The sequence below is a fragment of the Acomys russatus genome, chromosome 6 (genome assembly GCF_903995435.1).
Source record: "Acomys russatus chromosome 6, mAcoRus1.1, whole genome shotgun sequence".
NCBI classification, from domain to species: domain Eukaryota; kingdom Metazoa; phylum Chordata; class Mammalia; order Rodentia; family Muridae; genus Acomys; species Acomys russatus.
The window spans coordinates 45,365,048-45,386,092 of NC_067142.1; positions in this window are offsets into that span (position 1 = coordinate 45,365,048).

The window sequence follows — 21,045 nt, forward strand, 5'->3', positions numbered from 1 at the left end:
CATCTTATAAATTAATTCTAAATATGCAAAATTCTATTTTTGGAAAAGTTACAGAATATAATTTTATATTCACTTTATAGTTAAAGAAATGAGGGAATTAAATTATTGCTCAAGCAACGTCATAGAGTTTGTAAGTAGTAAATATAAATGAAATTATAATGTTGATTATAAATATCTTTGTATAAGATCAAGAGATGAAGAGGTGTCTAATAAAATATGTTGGGTCCCCTTGATTTGTTATAAGATTTTTATACATGTTAAAAATCTGTTATGATTACTTCAACTCTCATTACTCTGTATATCCCATCACACTCCTGCTCACCTCCTTCTTTCAGACAAATATCATTCTTCCTTTTACTGTTCGCTCGCTCCCTCTCTCTCTCTCTATCTATCTATCTATCTATCTATATATATATATATATATATCTGACTCTCTGTCAGTCTGTCTCTCTCTGTTTCTCTGTCTCTCTGTCTCTGTCTCTCTATCTTTGTCTCTTCTTCTTCTTCTTCTTCTTCTTCTTCTTCTTCTTCTTCTTTTCTCTCTCTCTCTCTCTCTCTCTCTCTCTCTCTCTCTCTCTCTCTCTCTCTCTCTCTCTCTCCCCTGTGTGTGTATACTCCTTAGGTTTTGTAGGAGATAACAGCTTACATATGTTGACGATTATAACGATTATGTTATAGCCGAAGGAAAACATCTCACAGCGCCCCTATCTATCCTCTGATTTACAAGTAATTGTTTTTATACCCATAGACTACTGTTGCTCTTAGCCTTTGTCCAGGAAGTTTCTTTTTATTGTAGGCAGTATTTAATGCTGAGACTCATAACTGTTCAAAGTTCTAATAGTAAGTAACTCATGAGATCTGACCCCTAAATTCACATCTATAACATCTACATTATCTACTTCAAGGTTCAGGGAATATTGGAGAAGAATGAAAAGGCTGAAAGAGAAGTACAGTTTTCTGAAGAACTGACATTTGACATTGGACTAAATAGTAGACCCTGAAAGAACTGAGGAGGCAAGGTTGTAAGTATTGGAGAAGAGCAATTCAGCCGCAGATACTAGCAATTTTGTGAACGGAAAATATATTGAGGAACAATTTAAACAGAAGAGTACAATATTGGACCCAATTGGATAAATGGCTATGAACTCACTATAACTTCAGACAGGTGAAAAGAAAGGTGTGTAGAAAACAAAATAGCTTTACTAAAGAGAGGACACCACTTTTTGATGAAGGAGGAATGAAGATTGTGAAAAGGAAACAATGTTATATTTCAATATGGTCATGTTGATTTAATATCAATCTCCAGTTATGAGAAAAGTTCAAAAAGTTGAAAAACTCTTTATTTCTAAGAAACAACTGATGCACTCAAAGGAAAAATGAGCTTCTACTCATAATAATAAGCCTATTCTCCATAAAGGTAGATATAACTGGGAGACTGTACATATTGAGTTATACATGTGGGAGAAAAAATGCATGACTGCAATGTGAACAGTGGAATAATAAAATTGAATGCTAATTTTATAAAAACTAAGTTATGCATATACATACAGAAAAATTAATTTTATTATTACTTTCTGCTAAGTTTTCAAATTTTCCTGGAAATCAAATTGCTTAATGAGACTGATACATCAACCAAAGACCATGTATGGACAGAAAATAGGCCTCCTACACATTTGTAGCCAATGGGCAACTCAGGCTTCATGTGGGTCCTCTAATAAAGTGAGTGGGAGCTGTCTTTGTTATAAACTCAGATGCTAGATTTTTGATCACTTCACAGTGAAAGGAAATATCTGGAAGATGCTTGAATGAGCCAAACATCCATCTTTGAGGTACATTTGAGACACAATGTTTTCTACAGTAAGACTTAGGAAAGCATTTAAATTTGAATAGGCTATATCACCTTGTAGTTTAGAATTGGCAATTATGATTTGTAACATCAGCTAGCGGTAAAAATTCTCCATAAGGAAAGACGTTAATGATCCCAAACTCCAGAGTTCAGGTGAATTATATAATATTATTTAATTATATCTGTGGTTGGTACTTGGAAATAGAAAGCAAATATGTATCATGAGACAAGAGTCTCTGCAGAGCCATTTAGAAATGGGTTTGAAGGCGATGTCAGTATTGAGACTCCTTTTGATGAGAGAAGAGCCATTACAGTGGTGAGCCACACTATCTGGATAGTTTTCTAATCAAATTGACATGGTTGTAGCTATACCTTTGTGCCTATATGTCAATAAAACAATGTGAATAGCTTTCTATTTATCTCTGCCTTCTTGTTACAGGGAAATCTCTATTTGAGATGTGAATAGTTTAAAACTCTTGCTTGCACAACTCTGTTTTTACATAATGTATTCACAGTACATCCTGATTATTATCCCCTTCCTCTTATCTTCCTGTTCTCATGTTCCCACCCTTCTTCCTTCTTCTGCCCTTTCCCCACCCCTAGACCTCTGACGGGGGAAGGGGTGATCCTCTCCAATGCCTAACTAGAGCCTGTCAGGTCTCATCAGGATAGTCTGCATCCTCATCCTCTGTGTGTCCACAAGGCCACCCCACCCAGCGGCAGTGATCAGAACCGAGGCACCAGAATACACATCAGAGCTTCAGCAGCAGTGCTTCCCCCAGTATGTGGAGAATTAGCTGTCCTTCATGAATCATCCTTGGTTGGTGGATAAGTTTGTGCAAGCCCTCCTGTGTCCTGATCCCTCAGCCTGCTTGCAGAGCAGAGCACCTGAACCCTCTGGGTCCTTCCATCTCCTCCCTCTTCAATACAACTCTCAGTGCTCTGCTCAGAATACAGCTGATAGTCCCAGTGTCTGTCTTGATCCCTCACTGGGTGGAGTCTCTCATAGTACATCTATGCTTGGCTAATATCCATTTGTAAGTGAATATATGCCATGCATGTCTTTCTGGGTCTGGCAGACCTCATTCAGAATGAACTTTTCTAGTTCTATCCACTTGCCTGCATATTCAAGATTTCCTTGTTTTTAATAGCTGAATAGTATTCCATAGGTACAAGTACCACAGTTTCTTTATCCATTATTCAGATATCTAGATTGCTTCTAGTTTCTGGCTATTACAAATAAAGCTACTATGAACAAGGTTAAACAAATGTTGTTGTTGTATTATGGAACATCTTTCAGGTATATGCCCAAGAGTGGATTGGTTGGTCTTAAAGTAGTATTATTCCCAATTTTTTGAGAAAGATCCAGATTGATTTCCAAAGTGGTAGTACAAGTTTGCTATACCACCAGAAATGGAAGAGTGTTCCTTTTTCTCCACACCCTCAGCAGCATGTGCTGTTCATTGAGTTTTTGTCCTTAGTCATTTTGATAAGTGTGAGATGGACTCTCAGAGCCATTTTGATTTGCATTTCCCTGATGGCTAAGGATGTTGTGCATTTCTTTAAGTGTTTCTTGGCCATTCGATACAGATCCATATTTATCACCTTGTACAAAACTCAAGTACAAGTGGATCAAAGACCTCAACATAAAACCCTACACACTAGATCTGTTAGAAGAAAAGTGAGGAAGAGCCTTGAACTCTTTGGCATGGGAGACAACTTCCTGAACGGAAGACCAACAGCTGAGGCTCTAAGATCAATAAATAATAAATAAGAGCACATGAAACTGAAAAGTTTCTGTAAGGCAAATGACACTGTCAACAGAACAAAAAGACAGCCTACAGACTGGGAAAATATCTTCACCAACCCAACACCTGACAAAGGGCTAATATCTAAAAAATACATAGAACTCAAAAAATTAAACAATACCAAAGCAAACAATCCAATTTTAAAAATGGGGTACAAGCTAAACACAGGAATATCTGTACAGCTCTTGGTGATGGTCTTTAGAAACAACTGTTTCTAGAATGGTCCTACATCTTGGAAATGATTTTTTACACCTCCTTAGGTTCAGGGTTACAGAGACAGAATGAGATCACTTACACTTAAGCTTCATAAGTATAGCACTTATTATATTTGTGTATCTCTTACAATAATACTTTGCTAGTTTTGATCTATTTATTTTCTTATGAGGCATGGCTCACTACTTACTGAGGCTGCCCTGAACTCATGCTGTAATCCAGTAGCTTCTTGAATTTTTAAAGCTAATTCACCTCCCCCAGTATCTGAGAATACAAGTTTGAGCCAGCAAACATAGTAAGTCTACCATTAAAAAATATTATATCCCAAAACTCAGGGAGACAGAGGCTGACAGACTTTTGTGAGTTCGAAGCCAGCCTGGTCTACAAAGTGAGTCAGGGATAGTCGAAGCTACACAGAGAAACCCAGTATTAAAAGACAAACAAAACGGAATGATTATATAACTAATGCCTGTGCTTATTAACAGAGATAATAGAATTTTACTTAAAAGAGAAAATAAGTTTATTATTCTATATTCATCAAACTACTATAAGAGTCACTGTATGCATTGCATTTTTATTTCTAATTATTATTACTATTATTTCATTCTTTATTCTTCAATTATTAAGGCTACTTCCACATTTTCTTTTCATTTTTGATCTGAAACAAAAGCAGTGTTTATTAGATCATTAAATAATTTCACATCTCAAGAAATAAATACTAATAATAACCCTGATAAAAGTAAATAAACCAAATTTACAATTAACAAATTAAGAATTCACATGGACTCTCTTGCCACCTTTTCAGTTACTTAACCCTGGTGGGAATGCCTTGCCAGGCCACAGGGGAAGAGGACACACTCAGCCCTGTTAAGACTTGATGAGCTGGGGTGGATGGAAAAAGGAAATCCCCTTTTCTGAGGATAAGAGGAAGGGGATGGGGAAGAGGGAGGGAGTGTGGGACTGGGAAATGAGGGGTGATGGAACTTGAACCAGGATGTAAAGGAATAAATAAATTAATTAATTAATTATAAAAGAGCTGAAGAAAGATTTTGTAAATGCAGAGAGACAGCAGTAGAAGCTAAAGTTTGATTAACAAATTCACATACTATCAATTAACTTGCTGATATCTCTTAAAGACAACAGCAACAACAACAACAACAACAAATCCAGGATCTTCACAAAAAAAAGATTAAAAAAAAAAAAGAAGAAGAAAAGAAAGAATAAGATTCATTGTGCCTGAATCTTAATAATTTTGTATTTTTTTGAAGCTGTGAGTTGCTAATACATTTTATGTATAAAGTACTCTGCATAATATTATTTAAATGGATTATATGCTACCAATTAATTAGTGTTCTTTAGTGTTCCAACATGGAGAGGCATAATATAATGAAGAGAGAAAAATTTAAGTCATAATTATTGTCCTTTCCTACTGTGAAAAGCAATTCTCATTTTCTGCTCTGTAAATATGTGGAAAGAAAATAAGATCCAACTTTGCTAAAAGTAAATGCTCATTAGAGAGAGGAAAAAATATGAAGTGAATATTTTAGTGTAACCTAATTGACAGTGGCTTAAACAGCTAGCAATTTATAGAACCATTCTGGTAAATTCTAGCTGCTTTCTCTGTGTTCCTTAAAAATTAATGTAAGCAGAAAGAGTAGATTTTGTTTACTGCAATGCAATTTTGATCCAGCTGTCTTTACCCTGTGTAATGCTACCTACGCAGGTGCTATGCCATAATTAATGTAATTAATAATGACCATTAAGTAAGACTTTGGTAGGTGCAGGCACTTTACGTGAATAATCTAATTTAATTTAATCATCACATCAAGACAAATTTATTAGAACTGCATGAATACTAAAGAGAAGAACTGTAGCTGATTACCAGGGACTTTGCCCCGACAAGCTGTTTTTCATCAAACTCTTAAGTTTAACGACCAGTTAGGCTTAGAAAAGTGGGTGAATGTTTTCACGGGGTATATTCTTTTGTGCTTTCTGTCTTATTCTCATTTTATAAATTCTAACAATAAATGTTATATATATTACTACTAATAGGTATTTTACCATAGAATTTTTAGAATATTACAGTTATGCTAAAAGGAAATGATGAATAAATTAGATGTCTATGTTTCCAATATTTGTCCAAAGATGTGTGCTTCATTAATTGTGTAGATGAAAATATTATATGTACATAAATGTATGTAACAACAATTGCAGAAAGCAAGGGCATGATCATGAAAGAGATCAAGGGTTTGGAAGAAAAGAACGGAGCAATGATACAATTTTTATTATTATTTCAAACATTTGAGAATGAAAAGTGCTTTAACACAGGTGGTTGTGGGAGAAAATGACAGTAAATCCAGATCTTGGGAAGTGAAGACATATTAGAAGTTCAAGCGTAGCCTCCAGTATAGTGAGGTTCTTTATACTGATAAGCCAAACTGAGTTATCTGAGAAAAATTGCTGAAAACAAAACATAGCAAAAAATGGTTTAACACATAGAAAACATAACAATATTTAAAATATTAATGAGTTTTTATATATTCATATGTAAGAAGTGCATATCACATTGTTCACATTATATGATAATTCCTAAAGTTTCTATTTTTATATTATTGATTGATTTAGTGTGTATGTAGTTGTAGTTGTGTGTGTGTGTGTGTGTCACTATGTGTATCTAGTTATCAAAGATGTTGATTCTCACTGATAGCATATGAGTTGTGGAGTTCAAACAAAGGTCTCCAGGTTTTACAGCAGAAAGTTTAATGTGCTGGGCCATCTCACACATCCTCAGATAAGAACCATGAATATGGTGACGATCTCAGTGACGGTAAACTCACTATGATTCAATTTAATAAAATGCTTGGAAGCCTAAGAAAAAGCAAAGGATATGAATGTGAGAGAATCTTGGCACTCTTAAGTGATCATTAGGCTGTGTACACAAGTGGTCATCTTCCAGGATGATGCAGTAGAAACAGATTGGGCTAAAGTTCTGGGATGTATGTAGTTCAGATCAGCCATGACAATGTAAATGTTTTTAAAAATTTACTTCATATAAGTTACCACATATAATAATATGTGGGCAAAGGAGGAAGAATACATACTGAATATGACTATACGAAGGGAAGATATTTTAAATAACTACTTAAGGGAAGAAGTTTAAGGACAAGTAACAGCAAAGCAAAGTAAAAACAATATAATCAGGAGGGAGTGACTGAAACAGACTGAGCTGTTTGTAAAAATATTTTAGTGTCAAAATCCTATAATATATATTTATATTAGCAACTGTTTTCTCTTGTTAGAATAATAAAATTATCTTAATAATTAATTAAACTTCTTTAGGCAATTAACATTTCATTGGAATAAAATATATTCAAATTATTTTCATGTTTTAGTATTATTTACTATCACTATTAATTAGATATAACAACATAAATCCTTTAAAATATAGTTTAATTAAGTGCTTATATGCAAAAAATTTCTTACTGTACATCCTTCTTACAATCCCTTGCCAATCTGAGTATTCTACTCTCAACTTCTATTAGACAGACAGAAGTTTGTCTAAAATGTGAATAAAGCATAAGAAAATGATGATGTGAAATTTTTCTCCAGTGTCCTTCAGTAGAAAACTTATTTCCTTGTTGTGTGCTGGAGCATCTTCTGGGTATATCCAAGGAGTGGAATAGCTGGGTCTTGAGGAAGCCCTTTCTCATTTTTCTGAGATAGCACCAGATAGATTTCCAAAGTGGCTGTACTAGTTTGCATTCCCACCAACAAGAAAATTTGCTCAACCATGTTCATAGCAGCTTTATTCATAATAGCCAGAATATGGAAACAGCCTAAGTGTCCATCACTAGAAGAATGGTTAAAGAAACTGTTGTACATATACACTATGGAATACTACTCAGCTATTAAAAACAAGGAATTCCCGAAATTTGTGGATAAATGGATTGAGCTAGAAATGATCATAATGAGTGAGTTAACCCAGTAGCAGAAAGACTCAAATGGTATATACTCACTTATATCTGCATACTAGTCCAAGGGGCATGTCCCACGAAAGCCTTCACTTACCAGGAAAGTGGGACAGAGGGGAGGACATCTATTGGAACTCTAGATGAGAGAAGCATGGGAGAATAGCAAAGTAGAAGGATCTAGAGGGTCCTAGAAACCTACAAGTAGAACATTACGGTAGGCAGATTTGGGCCCAGGAGTCCCACTCAAACTAAGGCACCAGCCAAGGACAACACAGGCGGTAAACTTTAAACCCCTACCCAGATCTAGCCAATGGTCAGAACATTCTCCACAGCTGAGTGGAGAGTGGGATATGACTTTCTCACGTACTCTGGTGCCTCACATTTGGCCATGTCCCCTGGAGGGGGAGACCTGGTGGCACTCAGAGGAAGGAGAGCAGGTTACCAAGAAGAGACTTGATACCCTATCAGCATATACAGGGGGAGGTAATCCCCCTCAGGAACAGTCATAGGGGAGGGAAATAATGGGAAAATGGGAGGGAGGGAATAATGGGAGGATACAAGGGATGGGATAAACATTGAGATGTAACAAGAATAAATTAATAAAAAAATTTAAAAAAGAATATACATACATGTATACAAACATTCATGTACATAAAATAAAAATAAATATTTTTGAAGTAAAAAAACTTATTACCATGCCTAATGTTTTATAAGTGTGCTGAAATGAATATGAGAATATAGAAATCCACTTAATAAATTGATCTTTATCCCTTTGTTTACCTGTGCATGCCTGAGGTTGGTGGATAGATGATTCAGTAATTGCCCACTAGATTTTATGTAGAACCTGTGTTCTATTTTTAATAATAATTCACCTACAGAGTATTAATGATTCTTTTTCATGTTTACAAGTTATATTTATTTTAATAGTATTTCTGACAGGCATATAGTAATATCTTACTCAGCTTTTAATTTCTATCTTCTTTATTACTAAATTTTCTTCATGCATGCTGCACGTTTGCTAATTGTATGTTTGTTTTGTTTTGTTGATAAATGTTTGATTATGTATATTCCTAGTTTTTAGTTGCATTATGTTTTATTTTGCATTGAGTTGTTTGCGATTCCTGTTATTCTGAACATTAAACACTTGGCTACTGGTATATTCAGGCATAGCGATTCATTGCCTTCAGTTGTGTAGCTACTGTAGATCGGTTCCAAACATAGTTTTATACAGTATCCAGTAGTAACACAAAGGTACCTCATCAAACAAACTGAGGCACAACCCCCTCCCAGAAGTCATGAAGTTATGAAATTAACAGGGACTGGAAGAGCAGAGTATTGGTTGACAGAAATAACAATTGTTAAGGAGTAGAGAACAAAAGTGCAAATTATAGAGATGTATTAAATTCTATAATACACTTGTATATGTCTAAATTCACATGAAGATGTTTAAAATGTGAATATACACTAAACCATATTATAAATGAGATAGCATATGGAAATACATAAAATACTAAACTATATTAATGTCAATAATCTATAACCATGGGACTTCTTTACATCTTGTAGAACCTAGTTTAACCACTTTCTCTCGACATTTAAAGTTTTCATTGTAGAGATCTACCACAACTTTGGTTAATTTAACCACGTATGCATGTATGTATACATACACTTAATTTGTTGTGAAAGAAATTGTTTCCACAATATCTTCCACAGGTTGCTTTGAAATGGTATATAAGACGGTTATTGATTTTGCTTAGTTGTTTTGTTTCCTGCCACTTTGCTGGTGGTATTGGTCATTTCTATAAAATTTCCTGTTGGGTTTTCATGACCTGTTATTTATAGTATCATATCATGCCCAAAATACGAATATTTGGGTTATTTTCCTCTAAATTTAATTTTGTTCTCTTCAGACTCTTCTAGCTATGGCTTCATGCACTATATCACAGAGGAGTGGGGATACTGAACAGCCTGTATCATTCCTTTTTCTGTGGTTGCCTTCCATAATTTAAAGGTAAGAATATATGGCTGAAAAGCCACATACTTCAGACACAGGAAATTGGAACTTTTAGTCCTGATTTAGACTAAACTAATACAATGCTGTGTTCAGTTACACTACTTGCATTTTAAACAAGACGCTGTTGAGAAGTAGAACAGTATTTTAATGCTAAAAGTAAGTGTACTAAGTGGATCAGGTTCTTTGGAACAAATGTCAGACTTATGATAAAGCTTTCCATTCATTTTCCAATTGTTACTCTGTAAATTATTAAATTTAGCATCAAGAGAACATCTACTCAGGAAATAACTTATTTTTTCCAAGACTGAAATGTAGTTTTCTTGTTAATAAACTTGATGCTTTTAATACTGATTTTTAGATGAGTTAACTTATCATGAAGTAAAGCATTGTAGTATCCTCTGGGCTGGGAAAATGAGTCAGTGCTTAAAGGATTTATGATAAAAACATAAGTAGTGGCTTATAGATCTAAGAACCTACATAAATGCCAGATAGATGTACCAGACCACCTGTTAGACCAATCCTACAAAGCAGGGACAAAAAGGGATCCCCAGAGCTAGTCAATCATTGAACCTGAGAATATCAATGAGCTATGGTTTTATATAGAGAACTTCTTTCAATAAAAACTCACTTCATTGAAAGAAGGAGAGCAGGTGATTCCCAACATCTACATTAATCTATATTACTCTGCCTAAATTAGTCATCAATAGTTATTTTATTACTTAATTTGAAGGCAGATGACATCATCAAAATGCCTGCACATAGACTTACACCCAAAAATAACAGAGGTCCTCTTCATGAGAAAATTAAGAACAATCACTCAAGCCTTGAACCATGCTTATGTCTAGAAGCATCATTCCCATGTTGTTTAACAAACCCACATTCACACATAACGATTATATATGACCCATATTGTTTAACAAACCCACATTCACACATAATTATTATATATGAAGTTACACTCTGATTTTTAACTTTCTTCATGACAGTGGCTTATACATCACGAGTAAGTCAGGAAATATCCTAAGTACTGGCTCTCTATTTAGTCCAAAGTTCTGGTATGTAACATAACTTTTCTTCTTGTAGATACTAGGATGAATCATTCTATGGATTACCATATAGCTATTTCCTATAGATTATCACAGAGTAAAAAGACAAAAATCCTATGTTGCATTTTGTTTCTTGGGGGCAAAAATGCTGGGAAAGACATTGAAGTTACCTGAAACTGTGCTTTTTAGTGTTATTTTACTTAAGTTTGCATTAAATTATATTACTGACAACTCTATTATATTAGTGACTTTATTCAGTGCTGTGCTCAAATACGTGTTAACAAGAATCTTAAATGAGAAAAGATTTATTGTTGTCCTTCAATTTTAGGACAAACATTCTATCAGGACATAGAAACCTAACCACACATGTGTAAGGTCCTTACTTGGTTATGTCTGTGAAACCAGTAGGCTGAGAGCTATTTCTGTTGGTGTTCAGAAAAGATTTGTCTTTTTATCAAGTCCAGGACCACAATCCATAGGATGGTGCTGCAAATAATCATAGTGAGTGTTCTCATGTTAACTACCTCAATCTAGAATCACTCTCAAAGAAGTGACAAAAGATTTGTTTTATAGGTGTATTTAAGTCCTATAAAGTGATCAATACCATTTTGTCACAAGTTTACCTCTCTTTTAATTGACACCTAATACACTATTCTTAAGCCAGAACATTTGCCTTCTTTTCCAAATAGTATTATAGATAAGTCATGAGGGAAAATACACCTCTTTCAACTTAAAAAAAAAATGTTTCCATTCTTAAGGGTTTCAACACTTTTCAAACTTGTAAGGGCAGACTCTCTTAGGAATTCAGAAAATCAATTAGCCGGAAACTCCATGATGTGAGAAACATTATATACTTCCTATATACACTGACAGAGAGTACCTGGGAAAGAGAAAGTAGGAACTTAGCAATGAAAATTTAAAACAAATCAACACCAAAGTTCAGCAGAACGAGCACCAAAACCTGGAGCTCCATGTCAGCCATCCGTAGCATCATGAGAACTCAAAAGGCTGGTACCCTTACCCCTCTAGCTCTGTCACCTGCAACAGGCACAGTCTCTCTGCTGTTCCAAATGAGGAAGAGAGAGGCTGTGAATTTCTTTACAACTCAGTTTTATGTTGGAGGATTTTTAGAATTTTATAAAAATCTGTTAGGTGGAATCCATATAGCTAATTTGGGGGGCATTTATGGGTCAATGTGGAAACCTAGTGTAGTGTAAACTCCCTGAAATCTATAAAGTGACCCTAGCAAGCACTCCTAGAAATGGAGGCTAAAGACCCTGAACTGGCCATCTCTGTAGTCAAGCAAGACTTCCACTGGTGGGACTGGGACATCCACCCAGTCCCCAAACCTTTGACCCACACTCTTTGCTGCCTGCAAGATGTGCGGGGACAACGGTGGTTCAAAGCCTAATGCCACCTAGATGGCCAGGAATAAGAATCCAGATGGCCAAAAATACTAGGGTAGAACCGAATACAACTGAAAAAAATAATAGTCAGTGAAATGATTCCTAATGATACTTCTGCTATACTCCTAGATTAGTGCCTATTTCAGTGGTCATCAGTGAGGCTTCTCCTGGTAGCTGATGGGATCACATGCAGACACCTACTGCCAAACACAAGGTAGAGACAGGGCAAACCATTGGGAGAGGAGGAGGAAGGATTCTAGGAACCAGAGGGATAAAAGATACCAAGAGAACATGACTTACAGGATCAACAAAGCAGGGCTCATAGGATTCACAGAGACCAAAATGATACACCTTGACTTTTTATGGGACTGAGCTAGGTTGCACATAGCATTATAGCTGTGTCACTTGGTATTTCTGTTAGACTCCCAGTAGTGGGAATGGGAGTATCTCTGACCTTATTGCCTACTCTTGGGACTCTTTTCTCATGGGTTGCTTAATTCAACCCTAAAATGAGAGTTTGTTTTACTTATCTTGTTATGCTTTGTTCTGTTGATATTGGTTGTAGTCCTGTTCTTTTCTGAAGGTAAACAGAAGAGCACTGGATCTGGGAGAGTAAGGAGGTGCTGGGAGGAGTGGACACTACGCTTGGGCTGTATTGTATGACAGAAGAATAAATAAAAAGGAAAAAACCCTATGCTAATAGTTCCATGAGGATTTTGAACAATGTATTTTGATATATTCTTCTCTACTCTGCAGATCCACCTTTTCCCCTGACTCAGCTTGCTTTCGCATTTGTTCCTCAATCAAGATCAGTTTGTGATGTCTTTAATTTTCTTTTGTATGTGTGGCCTTCCACTGAAGTGTGCTCACCTTTCCAGTAGTGACTCTCTTTTAAAAAACCAATAACCAACCAAACAACCAAACAAAAGAGATACAAACAAAAACCTGACTTTCCGTTTCCCAGAAGGTATCAGTAGCTAACTCCTCAGCTACAGGCAGGATTCGGGCTACCATATCACTGTGCTGACATTTGGTCTGGATGAGAATTCAGAGATCACAGCCTCCTAGCTCTTTCTTATGGTATTATCATCCTAACCATTTTGTTTCACTTTTATATATTATGTCTCCTCCTTAATTTTTCCTTTAACTTGCTTCTCACCTCTTGTGTCTAAACACAAATGACTGGTCATTCCTTACATATTTTTTAAATAAACAAGAAAATCTCAGCCTTGACTCTTCCATACATTTTCTACTCATTTCTATTCAGTTCCATTCTAAAACTTATTATTTCATTCAATACTCTTATGTATCATGTAGTTTTGTTACTTTTTGTTGTCCCCTCAGATCAAAATTTAAGCCGTTAATTTTGTAAAAATGAAAATATTTTATGAGACAGTTTATCATATGTGTCTCCCCATTTTAAAGCTATTTTCACTATACTAAGGCTATCAAGGCTACAACACTGGAATGTTCCAAATTATATATGTATATGTATATGTATGTATATAGTCTCCACTCCTCCCAGCACCTCCTTACTCTCCAGTACTCTTCTGTTTACCTTTAGAAGACAACAGGACCACAACCAATATCAACAGAACAAAGCATAACAAGATGCAGTAAAACAAACTCTCATTTTAGGGTTGAATTAAGCAACCCATGAGAAAAGAGTCCCAAGAGTAAGCAATAAAGTCAGAGATACTCTCATTCCCACTATTGGAAGTCGTACAGATATACCAAGTGACACAGCTATAACATATATATATATATATATATATATATATATATATATATAAAACCAAAAATAAATCAAAATATTTATTATATTTCAGATACAAAAGTCTTGTTAGCATAATTTAAGTGATATATTTAGTAGTTTAAGTTTTGGGTCCACAAGGTTATATCTTCTCTTCTCATTCAAACTGAACTCATTATTGATCCATACACAATTTTCCAGAACATACATTTGGAGGGTAAAAAGTAAAACGTTTTTTTTTCAATATCTTTAAGAAATGTTTTAGATGGTATGGGATAGAAGTGCTGCATCATTATTAAAATCCTAATTTTTAGAATATTTTCTAGTTGTCCAATTATCCCATTATTATCCTTAGTAATGCAGAGACATTAAAATGTTTGCCTGACTGGAAATATGAATCAACACAGTACTACAACATTTGATTTTCTTGTTCTATCCCATGAGCATGATAAATTGAACAGATATGGGCATGAAATGTGATGTCAATGATTTCCAACACACAATGTCAACCTAGTTGTATGTTTGTCCACAGGAATTCTATAAGAGAGCTTTTACCGCATTGTTTTGCCTAGGCTGATATACATACGGTTTTAACCCTTTTTGTCCAGGGATAAAAGTAAAACACTCCATATTATAAATTGGAAGGTTATAAGTGTACAGAGAGAAGTAAATTTTGTTCTCCAAAGGCAATGATTTATCCAGATGGGACTGTCTCTACTAGTTCTAGATGCTCAATAGGAGGGACACAGATGTAACCATATTTCTTATTTATAGCACAGAGTTCAAGCTGAAGTTCAAGTTGAAGTGGATATCATGCATTAAGGAAAATTACTGACTATGCATTTACAAAGTAAAGAGCTTAGGCTTGCAGTCCCATCATGCAGCGCCCATGCATCTGCAGGTGGGTTACAGCAGACGGGGGAATTGCTACCTGGGGATTTAAATATTTCGTACTATAGAAATATTTCGTTTCTTATTTTCTTTTTTTTACATATGCATTTATATTTTTACAGATATATACAATAAACTGCCTACAGCAAGAAGAAATCATCAGAAATTATATAAATGCTACATTCTTAGTGTTTTGGCTATTTGTATTTGGCAGCCTTGTAGAAAACATCTTTGCCATCGTGGTGGGTCTAAAATTCTGAATGTAGATCAATTTCTATCATAGCTCATCTCTCGTAAGTTAAAACATCTATGTAGACCTAGATCATTTAATCCCAAAACAACTAAGTTTGATTGGGAAACTAAACTATCTGATTTTCAACCCCATCAGAGAGACTTGAGAAGGGATAAAATTATCTGAGTAGAGAGGAACGGCAGGTTAGCAGCTTAAAAAATGAGAAAGTGTCTGAGACAGTTTCCTTCCTGAACAGTCACCCAAAACTCTAACACTGGAGCATCATCTTCAGCTTTCTGTCCTAATATATCTGGCATATGTATTTGTGAGGCAGGAACTATTGAGGACTTGCTTACCCTGTCTTGGCTGAGTGTGACTATCACCTCTGCCTGAATCTAAGCCATCTCCATAAAGAGGTTCTTTGATGCTCATCAGCATCTTTGAGGTGGGCTGGGTATTGCCAGGAGTTAACCTGTCTTATTGTCAAAGAATCTTTAAATATAAAAGCATCTTTAAATGCCATATTCTGTAGGTCTCTGAAGTTTTGGAAGACCTTATCTAACTATTTTAACTTATCTATCTGTAGATTCATATCTATCTGTTAAACATAGAATGCATATTCTTGTGGTAAAAAAAAAAACTAGTAATTGGCATCACCATGATTTGACCAAGTAATAACTAACGTGCATAACTTAATTATCCTAAGCATCCTACAATGGCACTTTCAAAGTATTGGAAGTAAACCTTGCATTATAGTTGAGTTGTATGATTACAATACTTCATATTAGAGTATAGATATATATTATGTGTGTGAAGAATAATGTTAAATTTGAATTCTATACCAATATATCAAAATTAAAGTTATTTTGCATCAATATGCCGAATTCTATACCAGTGAATTAAAAATAACCTTGTGAGTAATAATTAAGGCTTTGAGTAGATTTACTAATCTAATTTTTTGTCCTATAATCCCTATTTATTTCTATAATTCCCTTCTTTCTTTTCTAGCCATACCTCTCAATCTAAGAATGAAAGATAAACAAAAATAGAGGCATCCCTGAGTCCAATCATGTTTTATCTCTAAATAAAACCAATAATAATTTACAACCAACTCCAAGATGAGAAAACTTCCTTGGGATATAAATATTTTCTTTAACCAGAACACATGAAGTATATGTTTTTCTTCCCTCAGATGGGTTGAGATAAGAGTCATTCCCAGAATTTTCTAGTTCTTTCTGAACTCTTGCTGGCTGTTTCAACTCAGCTGTTCATGTTGAAACTCCTTTCCAAGCTGACTGACTCAAGCTAGCTAGCTTCTCTTTGTTTTTGATGGAATTGCTCTATTTGGCTTCAAACTTGCTCTGGCAGTTTGTTTTAATCTTTTGATCCTTCTCATTCTCTGGCTCTTTCTGTCTTCACCAGTGTTTAACTTGTTCTCTCTGTAACCTGTCTCTGTAAAACTGTACCAGAAAAAAGGTCTCTCAGTAAAATCTCTCCTCATTTTCCCCTCCACTACTCTTAAGTTGCCTTTTTTTTTTTTTTTTTTTTGTCCTGTTCTTGTTAGTGTTGGGCATATCATATCTCTGACTCACTCTGTCAAATCTTTCTTTGATTCTCACTTTGTTTGCCTGTCAATTAGATCTAACTTTCAAACATGGCTGCTTCCTTCTACAAATTAACTTCTCCTTCATATATTGGGATTAAAGGTGTTTACTAAGGGTGTGCTTATATTCTGGGCAAATCATGCTGCATTTCAGAGTATGTCAGCATTCCAGCTGGATCACATAGACCTAGAAAGTCTTTAGAATAGATCCCTTGATAGAGCAGCAATGGTACCAGATTAAAATTTAACATGAAGTTGTTTTTAATACACCATCTTATGGAATAAAGGATTCAATAATTAATAGATATTAGGCCCAAGATGTGGTAATAGAAATTATTGCAAAATTTTGATGTTAAGCCAACTGAAATTTGGTGTCTAGAAATGTAATACCAACCTGAACTTTATAAATAAATAATTTAAAAAGTATCAGATTTAAAAAATAAAAATAAAAAGTATTTTTCTTTTCTCCGTGCAAGTTCAATGTAAACTCATAGCACTACTTTACTAAACTGTAAATATAAAATAAATCTATCTTGGCTTGTGAAGTTTTATTAACTATAAATAAACAGTAATGTTATCAAGAAATGAGTTATTTACCTGTTTCAGAGGCTATAAAACAAATGATGGAATGCTAATTAGATCAGTGTTCTTTAATGATCAATATTTCCCAATTACACAGGTTGTAATTCATACTAACATTTTTTCCAATATTTAGAATTCTACACTAAGGGATTCTAATGTTACTCATTACCAACTAGATACATTTTGTCTTCATGAGAGAAATGAGATATATACAGCATTGAAATTTAATCAAATGAGCAGGAGGGCAATGAAGATATTATCAAACATGTAACTAGTTAAAGTAATAATAATTTCATAACTATTTGGCATTTTGTACTGTCTGTTGCCAGAATATGAACCAGTAATTAAATTTAAGTAACATTGGTAAACCTTGGATCTCAGCCAAGTATAGATTAATGATATTTAGAAATAACTTTAGGTCCAGTATTCACAAAATATTTCTTAAAAATTTCTTAATATTTCAGACAAGAAAATGTAATAAATCTGTTCTTATACTGATTAAAGACTGCTCTGGAAACTATTTATGTACAGCAACATTTTTCTATTACAATATCAAATGTTTTATTATATTTTAGTACCATGTTAGAAAGAAAAAATAAGCTATTGGCAAATATTGGCAACCATATGAAAAAACCATTATAGTCAATGAAAATGATGCATATATTATAAAATTTTCAATATTTATGAATTTATGATACTAATATCATGAATTGAACCTCAATGAAAATGAAATTTTTGTTTGCTTCAATGATTAATTTCCATTAACTATAATATTAATGATATAATTCTAGGTTAAATATAAATTATAAAATGTATTTAACTATTAATATGTAAAATATTTGACAAAAACCACAAAATATATCATTTTTGTCTTGGAAAATTTACATACAAATATGAAAGCACAACTTGAAATAAAAGGAATTATTAAATAAAATAAATATTACCTAAGACAATTTACATTTCATGATAATAGATTTGAACCATGCTTGCAAAAATTAAAGTGAACAATAATGAAATATGTTTTAGGGTAATACATTTATGCACATATGCCATTATTTGATAACTGATGTAAAAATATGAATTGATCAAATATAGAAGAATACTTGTACTATATAATGAAAACAAAAACACAAATGGGGAATGATTTTATTTAATTTTTAAATCTATCCTCCTGAAAAGGCAATCTTTTAAAGTGGCTTAATATCAAAGATATCACTTGTGCTCCTGAGGATGTGTAAAGTAATTAAATTTTACTAAAATACATGTTTTACTAACAAAGATTATAAGTGCCTTGTTCCAAGAAGTGTCAAAATAGAGAAATGAAGATTTCAAAAAAGGAAATGCAAGACTTATTTTTGTTGAAAAGGCACATCATGTTAACCATAGGTATTTATTATTTTAAGATCCTTGGGAATATATATCTAGTAGAGATTATCAGCCTACACTTACTACTGAAAATAGAATATAAAGCTTGGGTGACAGAGATTTCTGTGTAGTCATAAGTAGTAATTTGTAAATGCTCATTTATATGTTTCCAAGTGGTGAGCCCTTAACAGATACACATATTAAGCATCACCGATGATCTGAGTAGATTATATTTATACACACACACATGCACAAGTGTATGCACACACACCCGCATACACAAACTGCTAATATAAGAAAAGATAATAAATTTTAAGGCAGCATGAGGCTCAAGAAATGCTGGAAGGGACAGAAAAAATGTCAAAATGTTGTATATATGATGCACCAATATGATATACCAATAAATGCACATAAAATCAATGCTTAGGAAAATATTAATTCAAAAGAATTTATTGCAACCAAAACATGAGGTTCGCTGTTGTAATGCATAAATATTCTGACTAGAATGACTCTAATAGGATTCTGAGGTCATACAAGTTGCCAAGGACTTGGAACTATGGAAACCATGTTAAAGAATTTGTACACCTTTAATTAAATACAATATTAGAGGCTTTTAAGTAGTTGCATTTTGAATAAAGCTTCCCAACCAATACTTTTAAGCATGAAATAAGTTTCATTGTATTTTTATAAAATTATATTAATCACTCAAAAAGTGACCTCAGTATATTTATTATCATATGTCTAAATAATTACAAACTCTAATAACAAAATTAGATGATTTAACAAAAATTCTGATTATATATTTAATGAATAGTTGTTCTTAAATATAGTTGAGTTAACATATCAACAAATTGTTCAATAGTATGAATCATTTAATAATATTTACATTATTATAAACATAATTTTATTTCTTAGTTCCTGAATGGCAAAAATTACATACATTGATCCTGTATAGCACAAAGCTTTGAAATACACATGCATTGTGTAATGCTAAAATATATCCAATTAGTTAGTGCCTTATTGTAATTAGTTATTTGTAGTAAGAACAAATAATATTCAATTTCTTAGTATTACCTTAGAGCAGAACTACAGCACCTCAGGCTCTAAGATCAACAACTAATAAATAGGACCTCATGAAACTGAGAAGCTTCTGTAAGGTAGAGGACACTGTCAACAGAACAAAACGACAGCCTTCAGACTGGGAGAAGATCTTAAAGATCTGACAGAGGGCCAATACCCAAAATATATAATAAATTCAAAGAAACTAAACACCACCAAACCAAATAATCCAATTAAAAGTGGAGTACAGAACTAAACAGAGAATCTTCAACAAAGAAATATTGAATAGCCAAGAAACCCTTAAAGAAATCCTCAAAGTCCCTATTCGTCAGGGAAATGTGAATCAAACCAACTCTGAAATTGCACCTTACAATCATCAGAATGACTAAGATAAAAAAAAAAAAACCTCAAGTTACAGTACAAGCGGATGATGATGTGTAGAAAGGGGAACACTCCTCCATTGCTGGAGGGAGCGTAAACTTGTAAAACCACTGTGGAAATCAATCTTGCTCCTTCTCAGAAAATTTGGACTAGTTCTGCCTCAGTGCACAGCTGTACCACTCCTGGGTACATACCTGGAAGATGTTCCACCGTACAATGACAATGATGGTCCACTATACAATGATGGCAGTTGCTCAACTATGTTCATCGTAGTTAAATTTGTAATAGGCAGACTCTGGGAACAACCTAGATGCCCCTCAACCAAAGAATGGATAAAGAAACTGGTATATTTACACAGTTGAATACAAATCAACTATTAAAAACAAGGAAATCTTGAAATGTGCAGAGAAATGGAGAGAACTAGAAAAGATAGTTCTAGTGAGGTAGCCTAGCCCTACAAAGACACTGACGGTGTATACTCACTTATAAGTGGATATTAGCCACATGATTCAAGATAAGCACACTACAATAAAGAGACCTAAGTTAGCCAAATAACAAGGAGAACCCAAGGGAGAATGCTTAGTTCTAACTCAGAAGGAGAAATAGAATAGACACCAGAAGCAGTTGAAGAAAAGGAAGAGGAAGTGAGCCTGCCATAGAGGTCCTCAAAAATACTGCACCCAGCAGGAGATCCAAGCCAACACTGAAACACACCAAATTAAAGGGTTGAGTACAGGGAGTCCATGGAACATAAAAAGACCTGGAGGGTGCAGGATCTCTCCACAAGTGGACCAAAACTGCTAAAAAAGTTTTCCTTTCATTCAAATTCATGCCCTTTTTAAATTAAGTGTTGTTACATAAATATATGTACATAC